Source organism: Rhinolophus sinicus, linkage group LG04, assembly GCF_036562045.2.
Source record: "Rhinolophus sinicus isolate RSC01 linkage group LG04, ASM3656204v1, whole genome shotgun sequence".
NCBI classification, from domain to species: Eukaryota; Metazoa; Chordata; class Mammalia; order Chiroptera; family Rhinolophidae; genus Rhinolophus; species Rhinolophus sinicus.
The window spans coordinates 36,696,129-36,713,593 of record NC_133754.1 but is presented as its reverse complement, the minus strand read 5'-3'; the positions used below and the strand labels follow the sequence as shown (position 1 = coordinate 36,713,593).

The 17,465-nt window shown below is 36.3% G+C and overlaps 1 pseudogene; it reads right to left on the bottom strand.

Annotated features, from left to right (window-relative positions):
* Positions 1-404: 404 nt before the first annotated feature.
* Positions 405-16,690, bottom strand: LOC109458895 (nuclear envelope pore membrane protein POM 121C; annotated as a pseudogene).
* Between the last annotated feature and the right edge of the window lie 775 nt (positions 16,691-17,465).

The window sequence follows — 17,465 nt, the reverse complement described above, 5'->3', positions numbered from 1 at the left end:
AAAGTAGAAGCTTGATTTCTAGACCCGCACCCCCCCCCCAAGGTATTTGGGACTTGAGGTTCAGGCCCCCTCCTCAGCTCCACAGACAGTTAAGTATTAATAGCGTTCTTCTTGGGGGTGGGAAGGAACAGTCCACTCTTTCAAACCATTCTATTTCAGTCACAAAAGGAAGAGGGGGGATAGGTAATTCTATGTCATATTATTTATGAAATAATTACATTTTATATAATGTGTCCAAGGAGCTCTAGTCTCTCAGGAAATCTGTCTGGGACAGCATGTGAGCCTCTTCTTCACACAGGCATAACTTAACTATACAGCTAATTCCTAGTCAAAGCATTTATACTTAACCACCTCAAGGTGGTTATACTGAATCAAGCTTGAAGGACATTAAAAGGCAATTTAGCTTAAATACAAAAATAAATTGTGGTGATGACGGGGGTTGAGGCTGTAAAGGTGCTGCTGGAACAACTAAGGCCAGTGGTGCTGCTGCCAGTGACTGTCTGAATGGCACCAGGTAGAGACTGGCCAAAGGTGGTGACTGTTGTTGAAGCAGGCATGGCAAGGGGCTTACCAAATTGGAATATGGAGCCCATGGCTGGGGTAAAGCTGAGACTAGAGTCAGGTGGAGTCCCAAGGAGGGAAGGCTGGGTGGTGGAAATGGTGGTGCTAGTCACACTGCCCATGGTGCTGGTCATGTTGCTCACACCAAAGCTGAAGGTAGGATTCAAAGCTTAGTCTGTGGAATTGCTGGGTGTGAATATGGAAGCCACTGCTGAGGTGGCACTGGCCTGGCCAGTGAAGAGAGAGGTGCCTGTGGTGGTGGCTGGAGTAGTTGTTTAATGAAGGAGAAGTGAGTTGACAAAGGCACAGATGTTGGTGGTGGCCCCATACTGCCAAAAATAGGCTTGAAAGTGCTGATAGTCATGGGGAGGGCAGAGCTGGAAGATGCTGTAGTTATAACCTTGGAAGGGATACATGGCAAGAGGCCATCATTGTCATTTGTAAGTGGGGCCATGAAAATGGGCTTGAATAGGATATGCTAAAGAAACAGCAAGAGCTGCAGAGGAAGAAGGGTGAGCATGTGAGGTGCTCAACATTCCAAACAGAATACTCTGATTGAGAGTGAGGGAAAGGGCTGGGGATTTGGCAGATGGCTCAGCCTGAAGGGCCAGAGGTGGAAGAAGGAGTCAGCCCTAAGAATGTGGCTGTGGATTTGGAGTCTGAGGAGGTGCCTGGAAGGGATGGTGACTGTAAAGAGCCAAGAAGGCCCAGATGGTGGGTGTCTTAGGAGGTGAATGTGTCACTGCAGTTGCCACTCCAGCAGATTCTGGAGAATTCTGCACCTTATTCAAGCTTTCTAGGAGTGAGTTAGTGCTTGGGGCTGGGAGGGAGTTTGGGGAGGAAGCAGTCCCAGAAGTAAAATGGATAAAAGTAAAAGAAGGCTGAGTGCTAAGTGGGTTCTCAGTGACGGAATTGAGGCAGCATAAGTCCTATCTTCCAAGACCTTGGTAAACCATTATAATGAAGCTTTCTTTTCCAAGTCTAGGTCTTCAGCAGTGATTGAATAACCAACCTGGGGAAGTGGAGGCAAGGTCAGCTGGTCCTCTCGATTGAAGGGCAGCAGCTGTATATTCTGCTCATGCTGCCCAGAACTGCCAGGAGTAGATGGGGGAAGTCCACGAGTTCTGTTTTTTCCATGTGGTTTGTGTCTATTTTTTCTCCCTGGGATTCCTGTTGGTTACTAATGGAATTGAAGAACTAGAATGAAGTTTCTTTTCTCTTAGTTTCTTTGCTGGCTTCTTTGGTGTCTGGAGGCAGGATGAGGCTGGGCTGGAAAAGGGTGATGAACTGAGTCCACTTCTCTTCCATAGCTGAGAAACGTCAAGTGGAGCTATAAGAACTGGTGACGACACTGAGGGTGGACTAGGGATGCTACCTGTGTACATGCTCTTCATGGAGCTCATAGAAGAGGTGCGAGATCTCTTACTCAAATGGTCATCTGAGCTCTGGGAATTGAGACCTCTCTTCAGAGACCCAGACTGAGGCACAAAAGAAGCAGGGACTCCATTGGCCATCAGGGGCTCAAATGATGACTGTCCACTCCCACTGCTATCATGGAGCCTTCCTTTTTTTTTTTTTTCCTGGCCATCAGGGAATGCCTGGTCCTTCCTCCACTGTTCTTTCCTTCCTCTCTGAGGGCATTCGGTTCAGTCCCCTTTGCACATGGCTCTGGAGCACTGCTTGATGGTGAGGCCACTGTTGAGCTGATTAACTGTTCTGCTATTGGAGAACGAGTCTATTTGCTATCGGGAGGAACAGTTCTCACTGTCACTGGGCTACACACCATTTTGGAACTAATAGGAGCAGATAGCAAGTACCGTCTTCTTGTGACAACGATTCCAGCAATCTGTGGGAAGTACCCCCGGAAAGGAATTATTGGGCCTGCTGGACTGGATATTGTCTTAGAGGTGTCATTGCAAATCTATCTGATAAAGTCCCACAACCCCTGTGAAGGCCTCCGGGAGGATGGCAGAAGAGCAGTGGGGAGAGAAGAGAAAAGAAGTGAACGCGATGAGCCAAGTGAGCCGGCGGCGCTGTGCAGCTGTGAGGCCAGGCTTCTCCACAGGTTCCTGGCCTCTGGAATGGGACAGGTTGCAGTGTGACAGGTTGCTGCGCGGTGGGCTTTCCCAGGTCCCTGCCCATGAGGAACAGTTCTGGGGGGCCAGGTCCTTTCAGCAGGGCCGGTGGCTCTAGGAGGTTTCCATTTACTGCTGATGTGGCCGAAGGTGAGACGCACAGTGTTCGCTGCCTGCTGCCTTGGGCATCAAGCAGAGCACGAGTCTGAGCAGCTATGGGCAGAGGAGCACCGCCCCTCCGCAGCCCCAGCCCTGGCCCCGGGGTCCGTGACACTGGCTGTGGGCCACCACCCTCACCTCCTCCAGGCGCCGGAGCCGTACCAAGAAGACTTCTAGATTTTGTTTTCTGTGTGATTACTGTCAGTGCAGTACTGAATTCAAGACCCCTAACGTCATCCTTGTGATTGGGTTGGATGCTGAGAGGCTGGAGAGTTTTCTTGAGTGTAATTTCCAAAATTCAGCTTTCTGCCTTTCTTCTAAGCCTGAACTTTAAATAGGTATGTACTCCATCCCTTTAGGGGTAGACTGCTGTTGCATACCTACGTTTATATGAGCTTGATGATAGAATGAAGATTGTTGATCTGGTTGAAACTCAATCTTAGGCAGGCCTGTATCCCTGAGCTTGAACGGTGGATTATTTAAGTGACTCTACTCTCCATGGCTGCTGTGACTTTTGCCCTCTAGATCTGGTGCGTGGTATGCAGTGGAATGGTGTGTCCCTGCCTCAAAATATATTTCTAATGGTATGAGCCAGGGATGGATTTCTTCACTCCTGAGGTAGAGGGTAGGGTGTGTGTGTGTGTTTGTTTGTTTGTTTGTTTTTCCCCTTCTCCCAGACCCAGTGGGTCTTCACTTGTGCCCTAGAGGTGTCAGAGCATTTTCTTAGTAGCTTTGTTCTATTAATCATTGCTTTTTGTGGCTTTCTTGAAGTTATGACCACTTTGTTCCACCACAGATGGGATGAAAAATAGAGCTAATTGGAAAACAATTTTCCAGATTCTTATAAACTTATCCTAAAACTTCACAGATGACCCAGTAATTCTAATCTTAAGTATTCACTCAGTAGAAATTAAACCTTATATCAAGACAAAAATCTGTGCTTGAATGTTTACAGCACTATAATTCATAATCACTCAAAATTTTAAACAACTCTAATGCTCTTCAACTGGAAAATGGAAAAGCAAATATGCTGTATCTATGTAATAAAATATTATTTAGAAATACAAAGAAAAATTATTGATGCACAAAATTACATAGATGAATCTTAATCACAAGCTCAGTGAAAGAAGCCAAATTTATAATATAACATATTGCATAATCCCGTTTATATTGCTCTGGAAAGTACAAAACTATAGGGACAGAGAATAGATCATTGGTTGAAAAATGCTGGATGTTGGGAACAGAGTTGACAATACAAGTGTAAGGGAAAATTTAGGGGATGATGAAAATGTGCTATATCTTTATTTGTTAGGTTACATGACAATCCTTGTCAAAATTGATAGAACTCTACCCAAAAAGAATAAATTTGTCTATAGGTAAATTATACCTCAATAAAACATTAGTTAAAGGGAAAGGTTGCAAATACTTTACTCATGTGTTTAGAAAAAGTTCAAAATACCATATAAAAACAAATAAAAGTAGAAATAAAACGGGCACTATATAAATTAACTACTTGAAAAAATACACATGAAATCAAAAAGTCATCTAGAACCAAGCAGAGTTTTTGGAAATGCTAATGAAATAGACAAATGTCTGGCAAGATTATTTAAAGAGGAGAATAAATATCAACAAAGTCAAAATACATGCTTTACAGCACCAGTAGAAATTTAAAAAATAAGATTGTTATGAAAAATCATATGCCAATTCCCTTGTAAGGTTATACAATGTGAATAAAAATCAACAGTTTCCAAACAAATGAAATGCCCTTTCCTTGGATAATCTTGTCTTGAGTACAGAGAGAACCAGTGGTTTCTTTCTTTCTAACCAACAGAATATGGCAAAGCTGATGGGATAGCATTTCCATGATAAGGTTATGTGATATGCAAAGGTAAAGGGATTTGTAAAGATATAATTAATACCTCATCAGTTGATTTCAAGCAAATTAAAAAAGGAGGTTATTTTGTCTAGGTCTGATCTAATCAGGTGAGCCCTTTAAAAGTGGGTCAGAGATCTGAGACTCGCTGTAGCTAACTCTGGTACTGGGTTTGAAGAAGCAAAGTGTTGTGAATTCTGCAGCTATAAGATAATCAATTCTCCCAACAACCCAATGGAGCTTAGAAGTGAATGTTTCTTTAGTTAACTCTCCTGATCAGAAAGCAGTCTGACCTATATACTTTGATTGCAACCTTATGAAACTTTGAACACAAAACCCAGCTAGATGATGTCTGGTCTTCTGACCTACAGAAATTGTGAGATAATAAATGGTTGTTTTGAGCTACTCTGTGTCTGATAAATTGCTATGCAGCATAAAAACCTAGTATCAGTTTTGGTATCAGGACTATTCTCATTTCTCCAAGTATCCATTTCCCATCAATGCAGATTTATAATTAATTAATTGAAAGTAACTAGCTGTATCCTATTTTTATTTTTTTATGGGGATCTCATTACATTTCTGCTAAATACTATTATCCCTTCTCTTTTATGCTCTGCTCTCCTATAGGATATTATTATGCAAAAGCATCCCTCATTCTATAAAGCCAACTCAGGCATTAAACCTTTTAATATACAGGGAGGTCAGGTCAAAAGCAATCATTTACCAAGAGTTCGCTAAATATAACACAAAGATCAATGTAATTACATCAGTGTAAAACATATCTACCCACAAAAAAGCAACACCAGACACAGATAACTTCATAGGTGATTTCAAATCAATATAAAAAATCAGTGTCCCTTTATACATAGTATTCTAAAAAACACAACCAAAGTAAGGAAAGTACTCCAACTTATTTATAAAGCAAAATTTAACTATGATGTTTAAAATGGAGTGAAGACATTATAAAAAAGGAAAATTGTAAATCAATCTAAATTATGTCTGTGTATCTAAAATGTAAGGAACTCGAAAATTTAAAACACATGCATTTCTACTATGTAAAAAAGTAAGTTATGTAATTGAAGAACGCCAGATACAAAATTCCTGAGTATACATATTGTTTACCTATATGTTGTTCAAAACCTATTTGTTATTCTAATATTCAAATGCATCAAAACACTGGAAAAAGGGATATTTTTGGGGAAGCTGAATCTGACAGATCCCATGCCCTCCATCTAGGAATACTTTATATCTGCTTCATTCTTGCCTGTAACTTCTGAATCATTAGTAAATTTAGTATCAGTAAGATCTATGTATTCTTTAGTAATGCAAGAAAATTAGCACAAATTTATCAGATGAGACAACACAAATTGTATTATTTTGTAGTTCTGTATGTCAGAACCTGATGTGGATCTAATTGGGCTGAAACCAAGCTGTTGACAGGCTGTGTACCTTTTTGAAGGCTCTAGGGGAGAACTAATGTGTTTGCTCATTCAGGTAGTTGGTAGAATTCAATTCCTTGCAGCTATAAGTTTGAGGTCCCATTTTCTTTCTGTATTTCAGCTGAGTGAGAGTTGTTCCCACCTTCTAGGTATAACTCACATTTTCAAAGCCAGCAATAAACTCCATCCTTTTTTACTCTCTCCTGACTCTTTTTCTGTTGTCACACCTTTTGACCTGTCCTTTGATTTCTTCTTCCATTTCTAAGGGCCCATGTGATTACCTTGGTCTGATCCAGTTAATCCAGAATAATTTCCCTATTGTAAAAATCTATAACCTAATTTTATTTGCAATGTTATTTTTCTATATAATATAACATGCTCATAGACTCCAAGAATTAGGGTCTGGACATCTTTAGGATCTATTATTCTGTAACAATTTACAATCCAATGGAGGCTGCCTTGCTAATTAATTACACTGTATGACCACAGCAAAGGGATCTTATATGACAATATGCTAACTTGGATTTCCATATCGTGTATAATCTAACCTTCTACTGCTTTCCTGACTTCATCTCAGATATTTTTTTCCTCATACCCTCTTCCTCCAAAACAACAAATACATTTGTAATTCAGGGTCTTTACACTTGCTTTTTCTTCTACTGCAAACATTTTCTCCATTTTTGCACAATAATATCCCCATGGGATTATCTATCCATAATATTTAAATTAACCACTTTCCCCATTCACTCTCTATCATATTACCCTCATTTATTGTCTTCACATTTATGACTTTCGAAAATTAACTGTTAAAATGAGACTTCATATGGCAAATAACATGATTTCAGGAGAAAAAACCCACCAACAACTACAATGCATACAATTCTTATTTGAATTGAATAAACAAGAGGTTAGTTGGTACTCTTACAGAAAATGAAATAGGAGAGGTTTTCATGGAACAATCAATCCATGTGAGAAAACAAAATTCGATATAAAATGTGTTAGACTGGCAATCTATTGTAATAAACGTGTCATAAAATAGCAATGCTAATGGAGTTATGTTAGAAGAAACAGGCAAAATAAGTCAGATAGAAAAAATCGAGAAACATATGATTTCACTCGTGGGATATAAAACTGAAAGCAAAAAACTATCAAGACAAGCAAAGTAGCAAAAATTCATAGACACAGACAACAATTTAGTGGTTACCAGAGGGTAAAGGGGTGGTGGAGGGAGGTAAAAGAGGGTAAAGGGGGTCAAATACATGGTGACAGAGGAGATTTGACTTTGGGTGGTGAACACACAATGCAATACAGGTATATATAATGTACTATAGAATTGTACACTTGAAACCTATGTAATTTTATTAACCAATGTCACCCCAATAAATTTAATAACAAAAAAGAAGAGACAGGTGATTAACCAGATGTCTGCTTTTAAAGATGTAGCTGGATTAGCAGGTCCATATATTCTCTCATGCAGTGTTACCATATGCGCAGAGCAATGTAAACTTCCTACTGACACTCCTTTTTAATTTTAACTGCTTGGTATTATCATTTAACTAAATGAATTAGACATGTAAAGTTCTATCTTTATAGAATATGATTTCCAACTTAAAAAAATTCCTTCCTATTGCTATTCAAACAATATATTATCAATTTATTAATTGATAGTTATGCACTATTTTATATTCTAGAAAATAATACAACTGAAGGTTATCAACATTCATAAATGTAATTTTATAATCCGTATTATCCCTTCATTTAAATATTAAAATTAATATGTCTAATGTTTTCATTTTTACACTGAATAAGAAAAATTGTTACCTTATAATTTAAATGTCAATTCAAATTTCCATAAAATGATTCTGAATGTTTTATGCATATTTTAAATGAACCAAGCTGTATCTAGTAACCATTCTTAAGGACAATTAAGAATGTAATAATTAACCATTATCTACTACAATCTAAATTTAAAAAATAATCTTTGGTGCTATTGTTTGAATTCACACTCATATATTTAATCAACAAAAGACTGGGCCATTTTTAACACTTGATTAAATGGATTCTCATCATGATTTATTTTGGATGATTTCATTCTAAATGTAACTTCCTAGGGTTTTAGATTTTTGATTTAATTTTGGTGAATGATCTGAAAAATGATATTGGAAATAGATTTTAATACTGAAATTTAACAAAATGTTTCTTTAAAGTAAACATTTTAACATGGAGAGCTTGTTATGTAAATGTTTGATATTTATTTAAAAATAAATTAAATAAAATGTACAAATATTCCAGAATAGGTAGGACAAATATATGGGACAAATAGCATCTGACAACTAATTGGGAAAAGTGTTCTTACGCACCCATTAGATGTTCTCATTTAGTTTGTAAGGCTGAAAAACTTCAAGCATTTAAAAGTGTTGTTGGTTGTTACATTTTCAAGTTATAGTCACTGAAATTCCAGAAGATTCTCAATTGACATAATCTGATATCTTAAAATACAAGAAAATAGCCAAAATTAAAATCACTGCCAGCATCACAAAACTTTTTTTGGTAGTTTGGGGCATTCAGTATATGGTTTTGTTCTTTGAAGTACCTTCCTATTTCCTTGTCCTCCACACCGAGAAGCACAGAAGCTCCTGCTACATTCTCCATGTATTTGCCCCAGACAACAGTCTTGTATTAATTAGTCAGTTGATCCATTATGCCCTGCTTATATTTTGTCTTTCATACCCTGCCTCTCTATTTTTGTATTTAAAACATTTTCAATTTCAATTTAAAGTGGTATACATATGTATATGTGCATAATCTGAATATACAAAAAATGTTTCTCTAAAGGAGTTCTAAGACTAAGCTTGAGAACAGATACACTGCTGCATGTATCTTGTTTGTGAGTCTTACAAAATTTATAAGTTGTGTTTTATGCTCTACATCAGTTTAGGTGTCAGGAATGATGTATGTAGTAATTTGTAGAGTAGTAGACCAAACATTGATGAGCTGACAGGTGTTAGATATATGCTATCCTTTTAAAGATGCTGTATTGCATCTGATTAAATTCACATTTCTGCTTTAGCAGGGTATCAGTCTGTACACACAGGATGAATATATATATATATATATATATATATATATATATATATATATATATATATATAATGAGAATCTAAGTCTGTGTACCCTGAGGGTGTCATTGAAGAGCTGGAGTAAGATTGGTTTTAAAAATTAATTCATAAAAATCTGAGCTAGATAGGAAGGAGTGTGTGTGTGGGGGGGGGTGTGAAAATGGGGAAGAGATTAAGATGTATAAACTGCAAGATATAAAATCAGTGACAGGCATGTAAAGTACAGCATAGGGAGTATAGTCAATAATATTGTTATAACTATATATAGTGCTAGGTGGGTACTAGACTTATTAGGGTGATCACTTTGTAAGTTATATAAATGTCTAATCACTATTTGTACACTTGAAACTAATATAATATTGTATGGGCAACTATAAAAAAAAAAGAAATACATTTCGGAGGCATCTGAGCAAAAACATAAAAAAAGTAAAAAATAAAAAAAAAGTTTGAGCCTCTAAACAGCAGCGCCATAGTTACAAAGTTTAATGGTGGGATATGTAAACCAGAACATAGTGTTTATTATGTTTCATGCTTGCAATCAAAATCACTGGTATATTATTTACTGCAAGAATTCTCTGTGAGTAAAGAAGGATGGGGGAGGTACTCAAAGCAACTTCAATTTATTATGGAACAATATCCTCCCCTGATGCCTTCCATTGGTGCTGTCAGCACAGAACCCCCTTTTCCTTTCAAGGTATGAGGTACAAACTATTTGCTCAAGTAAATAAAATACTTTTATCCCCCACAGCCCAGGGTTCAGGAACTTCTCTCTCATAATTGTATACAACTTTAATTATGCTGAGAACTCCTTCACATCTTGTAATTGAGATTGGACTTGTAATCTGCTCACTAGTATCTCCCATATGGATACATTCAATCTTGCCGTTTTTTTAGTTAGATGTGGTCATTGATTTACCAGATGGTCAGACAGAACACACATAATGAAATTAAAATTATGAACTTAGTATAAACAGTGAATAAATTTTTAAACACTTTTTTGAATTTTGCCTGATCAGTTAGGTATAGATTCCTTGGTGACTGATTAAAATTAATATATTTATTTTCTATTATATTACATTATTAATATTTATTGCTTTTTAAAGATGTAAGCCTTATTTAATTATGGAGTTATTTTCTTTTATGGATTCATGGATTTTCATGAAGTTTGTCTTCAAATTGGTGGTGAGCATGTGAATAAAACATATTTTAGTTGGTCTTTTAATAAGCATATGTATATACAGAGTGCCAAAAATGTGTACATATTTTAAGAAAGAAAAAACGTGTACTAAAATTGTAATACTCAATATATATTGATAACAAAAAATGAATACAAGTCACATTTGACTTCTGCAATTACAACAGGTGCTCAAAGTGGTTACCATCAGTGTCCAGATATTTCTGATTATGGTGAACTACTGCTTGAGCAACGTTGATCAGTCTCCACTTGTATACATAACTATATAACTATATATTTAGTTATAACTAACTAACTAAATATATGTATATATATAAAACTAATTAACTATATATGTATATATATAGTTAATTATGTGTGTGTATATATATGTGTGTGTGTATATATATGTGTGTGTGTGTGTGTGTGTGTGTGTATATATATATATATATATATATATATATATATATATATATTTTTTTTTTTTTTTAATGAGTTAGAAAAAACAATTGCCTATCTTCAAATTCAGATAAATCTGTCTGGAGTTCTCACTAGCTTTATCATTATTATTTAACTTCCAGGCTCAACTTTTAACCTATGTCCTAAATTTCTACAAAATTTGCCTAGAAAGCCAATATATAGGAAAGAAATCAGCATTTCGTATAGTTTAGACTCATCAGAAGGCCCAGGTATGCGGAAGAGCCTGCTTGACTCAGAGAAGCAAACCAATAATATTCTAACCCTGTAACACATTCAGCCAGTGGTCAATTTCCAAAGCACAGCCAAAATAATGTAAAGAAAATTCACAAGTAAAGATTTATGTGTCTTTAGAGGGAGACTGTCCTCCAATGCCAAGCATTGTGAGATATTTTTACAAGGTGAGGAGATATCAAAGTCACCTCTTGATTACCCACAGCCTCACTCGTACACAGAGAAGCAGACAAAGTCAAGGTGTGGGAGAAAAGAGGAAGCAAAGGATGAGTTTACTTACCATTGCTCTAGTAAGGCCTGCAATTCACTTTTGTTATTATCTATTATTTTTTTTAAAGTCATCTTTTGTCCTACTATGAGAGTATTCAGAGAGAAATTCTGTCACATAAATTTACCATAAAGTTTTAAATAAATAAGTAGATATGTAGAAGTCTTTTTATAAATGAGAAGATGAGAATGAGGGGAAAGGCAGAGAGAGATGAAGAATAAGAAAGGAAGAAAAAAATTAGTCATAAAGAAAGTGAATTATGGAAAAGTAAAGTTGGACTGGACTTCATTTGGATTAATCTTGAGATATATATGTGTCTCAAGAGTATATTTTTGAAGTGACAACATGAATTCACATAAATTGATACATGCATTTAAACATTATTTTGCTAAAGAAAAATGGGCAAAAACGGCAGTGAGGAATGGACATCATAATATAGAGGAAAAAAAATGTTGAACTTAAAGAGACAATTATTTCTTTTTAATGATACTATTCCTAACAAATGTATTACTTGTAACTTCTTACCATAACCGAGGTACTTATCATATTATGATATTCATTCTATTTTTATTGTTTATATACATTTTGAACATATATAATATATATTAATAGATAGATGATTGATAGATAGATAGATAGATAGATAGATGATAGATAATTCTGATCATGACTGACAGTATCTTCTCCTGCAATGCTCCTTTTTCTCATTCACAGCATGAGTTTTTTGCTCATATTCAGTCACTTCGTCTGTGACACCAGCACAACTGCATGGGATGGTGGAAGTTCTCACCTCTCCTCAGTAGGGAGTTATTTTATATTGATTCCCACTGTGCTACACTGTGTCCTCAGTACTTTTCTCCAGGCTCAGTGCTGGTTATCAGCCTCACTTCATCTTTCTGTGGTTGTGTACTGTTACCCATTCTTTCCCCACACCAAGCCTAGATCAACTATTTCAAGAGAATCTTTGATACCAGTGGATTGAGTACCATAGAAAGGAATGATGAGGTAGTCCTCTACATTCATTCATTAATAGAATATAGCATAACTCACAAAAACTTTGGCATTTTCAGAATATCCTCAAGGGAATATAATGAAAGCAAAATAAACTTGGTTTATCATTTTATCCCTGACTATTTTCAATTCTATCAGTTTTACTCCTTATTTTGTTTGACATTTGGCTTTTTCTAAAACATTTTTAAGAAATAGAGGATAAGACTAGGAAAAGTGTAATTGGTGTTTCCTTAGAGTTGCTGCATGCTAGACTTCTGTATTAACCTTTCTTCAACTTCTGTAGCACACGCTTGCTACTCTATTTGGTCTTGATATTTGGGCAGCCTGCCTGTTATGTATACAATATGTGTGTGAGTGTGGAAAATTAGTGTCTCTCTCAAGCAAAGGATATTTCACTCATCTCCCTCCTTCTTTACAAGATAAATTTATTAATATTCTCGGCACTGCGCACTCAGCTTCTATTTACATTACATTATTTGTTATGTGATCTTGGACAACGATTTAATTCCTTATTTTCTCAAATTTATCATTTTCAAAATTTATGAAATACTAATAATGATAATAGTAAAAATACCTAATGGTAAAATGCAGATTGGAGTAATAATGTATGTTAATAATTTAACTTAAAATTTTAACACATGGTTAGTGATCCAGAAAGGATACTTCTTGTCCTATTGCATCCTTTTCTTTTGACTACAGTAGCAATATGTCCCTCCTGCCTTCTAAACTCCATCTTTTAGTCATTCTTCCTCCTTACACATCCTAGCTTTCAATTAGAAAACCTCTTGAAATAACATTCTACATTCTATTTCTTTAACACTGAATATACCTCATAAACATTTTCAAGATGGTTTCAACACACACAACTCTTCAGAAAAATCTACCTATGAAGTTCACCTGGTAAGTTCAAATCAAACTACAAAATCTTTGAAGCACTTAATAAGGTTTTTAACTAACACTTATAGAAAAACTGTCATTTCTGATTTAATCCTTAATCCAGATAAAAGTACCTAATGAGAGAGAAAGCCAGGAGGGCCACTTCCTCTCAGAGATAGGAGAAGGTTGAGCTCCTTAGCCTATGTAATGAGATTTCATGAGATATCACGTAAAAAACTATGACATATATTGACTGTCTGAGGATGTGTTTACATAAAAAATGAAACTCTCCTGCCCCCCACAAACAAAGTAAAATACAATACAAACAAACAGGAAAAACAAAACAAACAAACAAACAAACAAAAAAATGCCGGACAGAGGAAAGAAAACCACATAGGCTGATCTGCTGGCTTATTGACTGAAGCTGTTCTTCCCCATGTTACCAGAGGGCAGAAGTCTTGATTTACAAATAAAATAATTTCTTTAGCATTACAGAGTACATGATCTATACAAAGGCAATTTCAAAAACTAAACATGGAGAAGTGAGGAAAGAGACAAAGATGGTGAAAGTAATTCAAGTCAAGATAAACTTACAAACAGAAAAAAATAAACAGAAAAATAAAAACAAAATAAAAATAAATAAAAAGTGAATAAAAATTAAATAAATCTACCTTGAGATGGATTTATTCCAGATTAAATAAAAATAATTGAAAAACATACAAAATGAGCATTAATAATTGCATGTAGCATATTTAAAAATATCAAGGGAGAAGAAATGCCCCATTTCAAAATTATGAAAAAAGGGCAGCATAAGTTTTCCTTCCTGACTGCATGCCTCATATATTTCAAGCTCCAGTATCAGATACAATGACAACAGTCTTAAAAACAGATTTTGTCTCCCTTCACGTGGTTCTGTTTTTCTGCTTGAACATAAACTGTTAGAGAATTTGCTACCAAAAATGTTTCCAGAAAACAGATCATGATGAATAAGTTCTGTGAATTGATCCTTAGGTATCTGGAGTTGTTTTTCTAATCTAACTAGATTTAAAGGTGTTCTTGATCCTATTTCTCATACTAAAGAGGCATGAGTGGCAATATATTTATGCAGATAATCACATAGTAATCAACTGATAAAATAATTTGTTTCCTATCTCTGCAATTTGTGCTCTGGTGACGCAGAGTTATTAATTCCAAATCAGAGATGCCTCCACAAGGGTGCATGGCAATGGTTCCTTTCACATAAAAGTGGTGTTACCATACACAGAAAGAATAGGGCCCAGGGGAGAGAGGGGAGAGGAAGGAAGGAGGAAGTGAGGGGAGACAAAGGAGAGAGGAGATGAGATTGTTCTTAAGAAAAGATGCAGCTGCCACACCAGCCAGAACTAGATTTTGGCCAAGAACAGACCCAGTATGTCATCTTGACCGTCAAGGTGAACTTTAGCTAATTGCAATGGATTATAACACTATTAGCATTGCGGGCCAGGGAACATTTCCACTTCCTGACACCGTGACAGTTCCAACAAGGGCCAAATAAGGACAAGAGAATCTCACCTCCAGATGGGAAGGACCTGCCTAGGAATGCTTAGAATACCATCCCTAAATTATAAATATTTTGCACCTCATTTGAGGGTAATAAATTTCTAAGCCCCTTTGTTTTTCTGTGCAGTTGCTCTTCTCCTGGCCTGCCCACTCCCACTATTTTGGGAAGTGTACTAAAGCCTTTTCTTTTAATAAATCCACTGCTTGTTTGGCTTTGCTTTGTTGGCTTATTTGGTGCATCCTTGAATTATTTCCTGTGATGGTACCAAGAACCTGTTTTCTGGCAACAATTGAGATTGCCACATAAACACTTTGGGTTCCTCATGTCAGTGAGTCAACTGGAAAAGAAGAGGTTATTGTACTGGTGAATGATTTTGAGAATGAGAGAGAATGGGGTTGCTACTATATAGCTGCTCTATCTAGGAATGTGTCTGGAATGTAGGAAATCTAGGGGGTGTTACTCAGTATCCTTGTCCTGTGATAGAAATCAGTGGAAAATTGTAATGACTCAAGTAGGCAGAGTGTAGGTTTGGGTCATCCAGATGGCAAAAAACAAAACAAAACAAAACAAAACTGCCATTAGTGGAGGGGTTATCCTCATAGAATGGAAAGTGAGAGAAGGTAGTTATAAATACCAGCTATAACTATGAGAATAGTTGCAGAAACAAAAAAACACAATATGATTAGTATTTCCTTCTTATTTTAATATGGATACATTTGATTGCGGATGTATTTGTTATGACTTTGTTAAATTAACATTTGTTAAGTAGAGCCCTGGGGTATTGGAATAACAAAAGGCCAAGGATTAACAAAAGAGAAATTGAAATGGAGAAGTTTATTGCTCACAGGTCCTGGAAGAAATACATAACAAGTTGAGGGGTCACAAGGGAAGGTCAGTGAGCATGCAAGCAGAACATGAAACAAGACCTGGGGCAAACACCTTTGGGTACAGGGTTTTGGGGTCCCAGGCTAGAGCCAGACAGACCAATTCAAACTAAAAAGAGTGGAGCTTTGGTAAGCTCCAGGGGGTCTTATCAAATGGACCTGTGAGAGGTAGGCCCTTGGAGGTGGGGAAGATTGCTGGTTACAGGGCTGTTGGGAAAATCATCAGGAATTTACATTTGCTTGTGACTCTGCAGACTGCTGTTTCAGGCATGTACTTGCATGAAAAGGCTAAAATCAGTTTAAGGTCCCAAAGGGCACTGGGCCAAAAAAAAAAAAAAAAAAAAAAAAAAAAGGATACTGAGGCAGCAATACTACAGGAATAGCTTACCTAAACTCATGGCAGTAAGTATGTATAAGAATTTCCCCCTTATTTTTCTCTTATCAACTACAATAAAGTGTGTTTATAGTAGTTAATTTTATTATCTCAGTATTCAATTTATAGAGTAGTGAGATTCAGGTAGAGACATAATAAACATCAACTAATGGTGGAAAAAAGCCTTAGTATATTCTTTTGGAAAAAGTAAGCTTTTTCAGTGGCATGTAGGACCATTGTATCAGGTCTAGTGGCACATGACTCCATTATTATTTTATTTAGAAGCTACATGTAGTTTTCGAAGTCCTATTTGCATGCTGGGTTTATGAGTTGTACTGTGGTGGTCTTATTATACATCCATGTGGCTCTGCTAAATTACATTTCCTAAAATTTCCTTCCTGATATATTCTTGTTAGGGAAGGCCACAAGAGATATTTGATGTGCAATTTGGAAGGTGAAAGTGAAGCAGCATCCATATTGCTTTCATAATCACAGGCCTGTGAAGAAGCACCAGGTGCTCTTTCAGCTCACACATCTTGATGCTTCTCTGCTGACTCACCTCACTGGCATAGGGCGGCAGCTTGCCAAAAACTGTTTCATCTTCCCCAACTCTTGAACTAGACGCATATTTAGGCCCATAATGAAGTCTGCCAACTTTTTCTGCAGGACACCAACATCATCAAATTTGGAGATGGTGAGAGACTAACAGTTAGTTTCCAGTTTATTGGCTATTTGTTGCAATTTGTCCTTGCTCTCCCTGCTTTATATCCATCGTCCTTTCTTGACTGCCTCCCCTTCATACTTGAAGATTCAGCATCAAATGAAAAGATAAAAGAAAGACTTATAGTCTTTTCACCCATCTGCAACAGTTACACGCAGTCAAATTTCTGCAAAACTGCATATAAAAGTTCTGCTTCTCTGATAGAATACTGACCGATACACAGGGCTACCAAATATTAAACTTTATCATAAAACTTTTATACCATAAATATGAATATGCTGGAACATGAATAGACAATGGAACGCAGTAGAAAATTGAGATACGGACCCATTTTTTAGGGAAATTTAACAAGGGCTAAAAATTATTCTCAAATTAAAGGAAAAACTATGAACTAAAATATATATGATGTTGAAATAACTGGACTATTTGAGAAAGTCGATAAAAATGTATCCATAATTCACACTGGATATAAGGCTAAATCCACAATGGATTAGCAATCAAAATTCTAAAAAAGAAAACTATAAAAATACTGAAAAAAGCAAAGCATACAAGCACTAACTAGGTGACTTCAATCATAATATCGCAAAAATAGAAAAAATCCTTCTTAATTCTGCACTAAAAAAGTACAGAACCTATGAAAGACTGCACATATTTATGGATAAATGTTTTCAGATCTTTTGG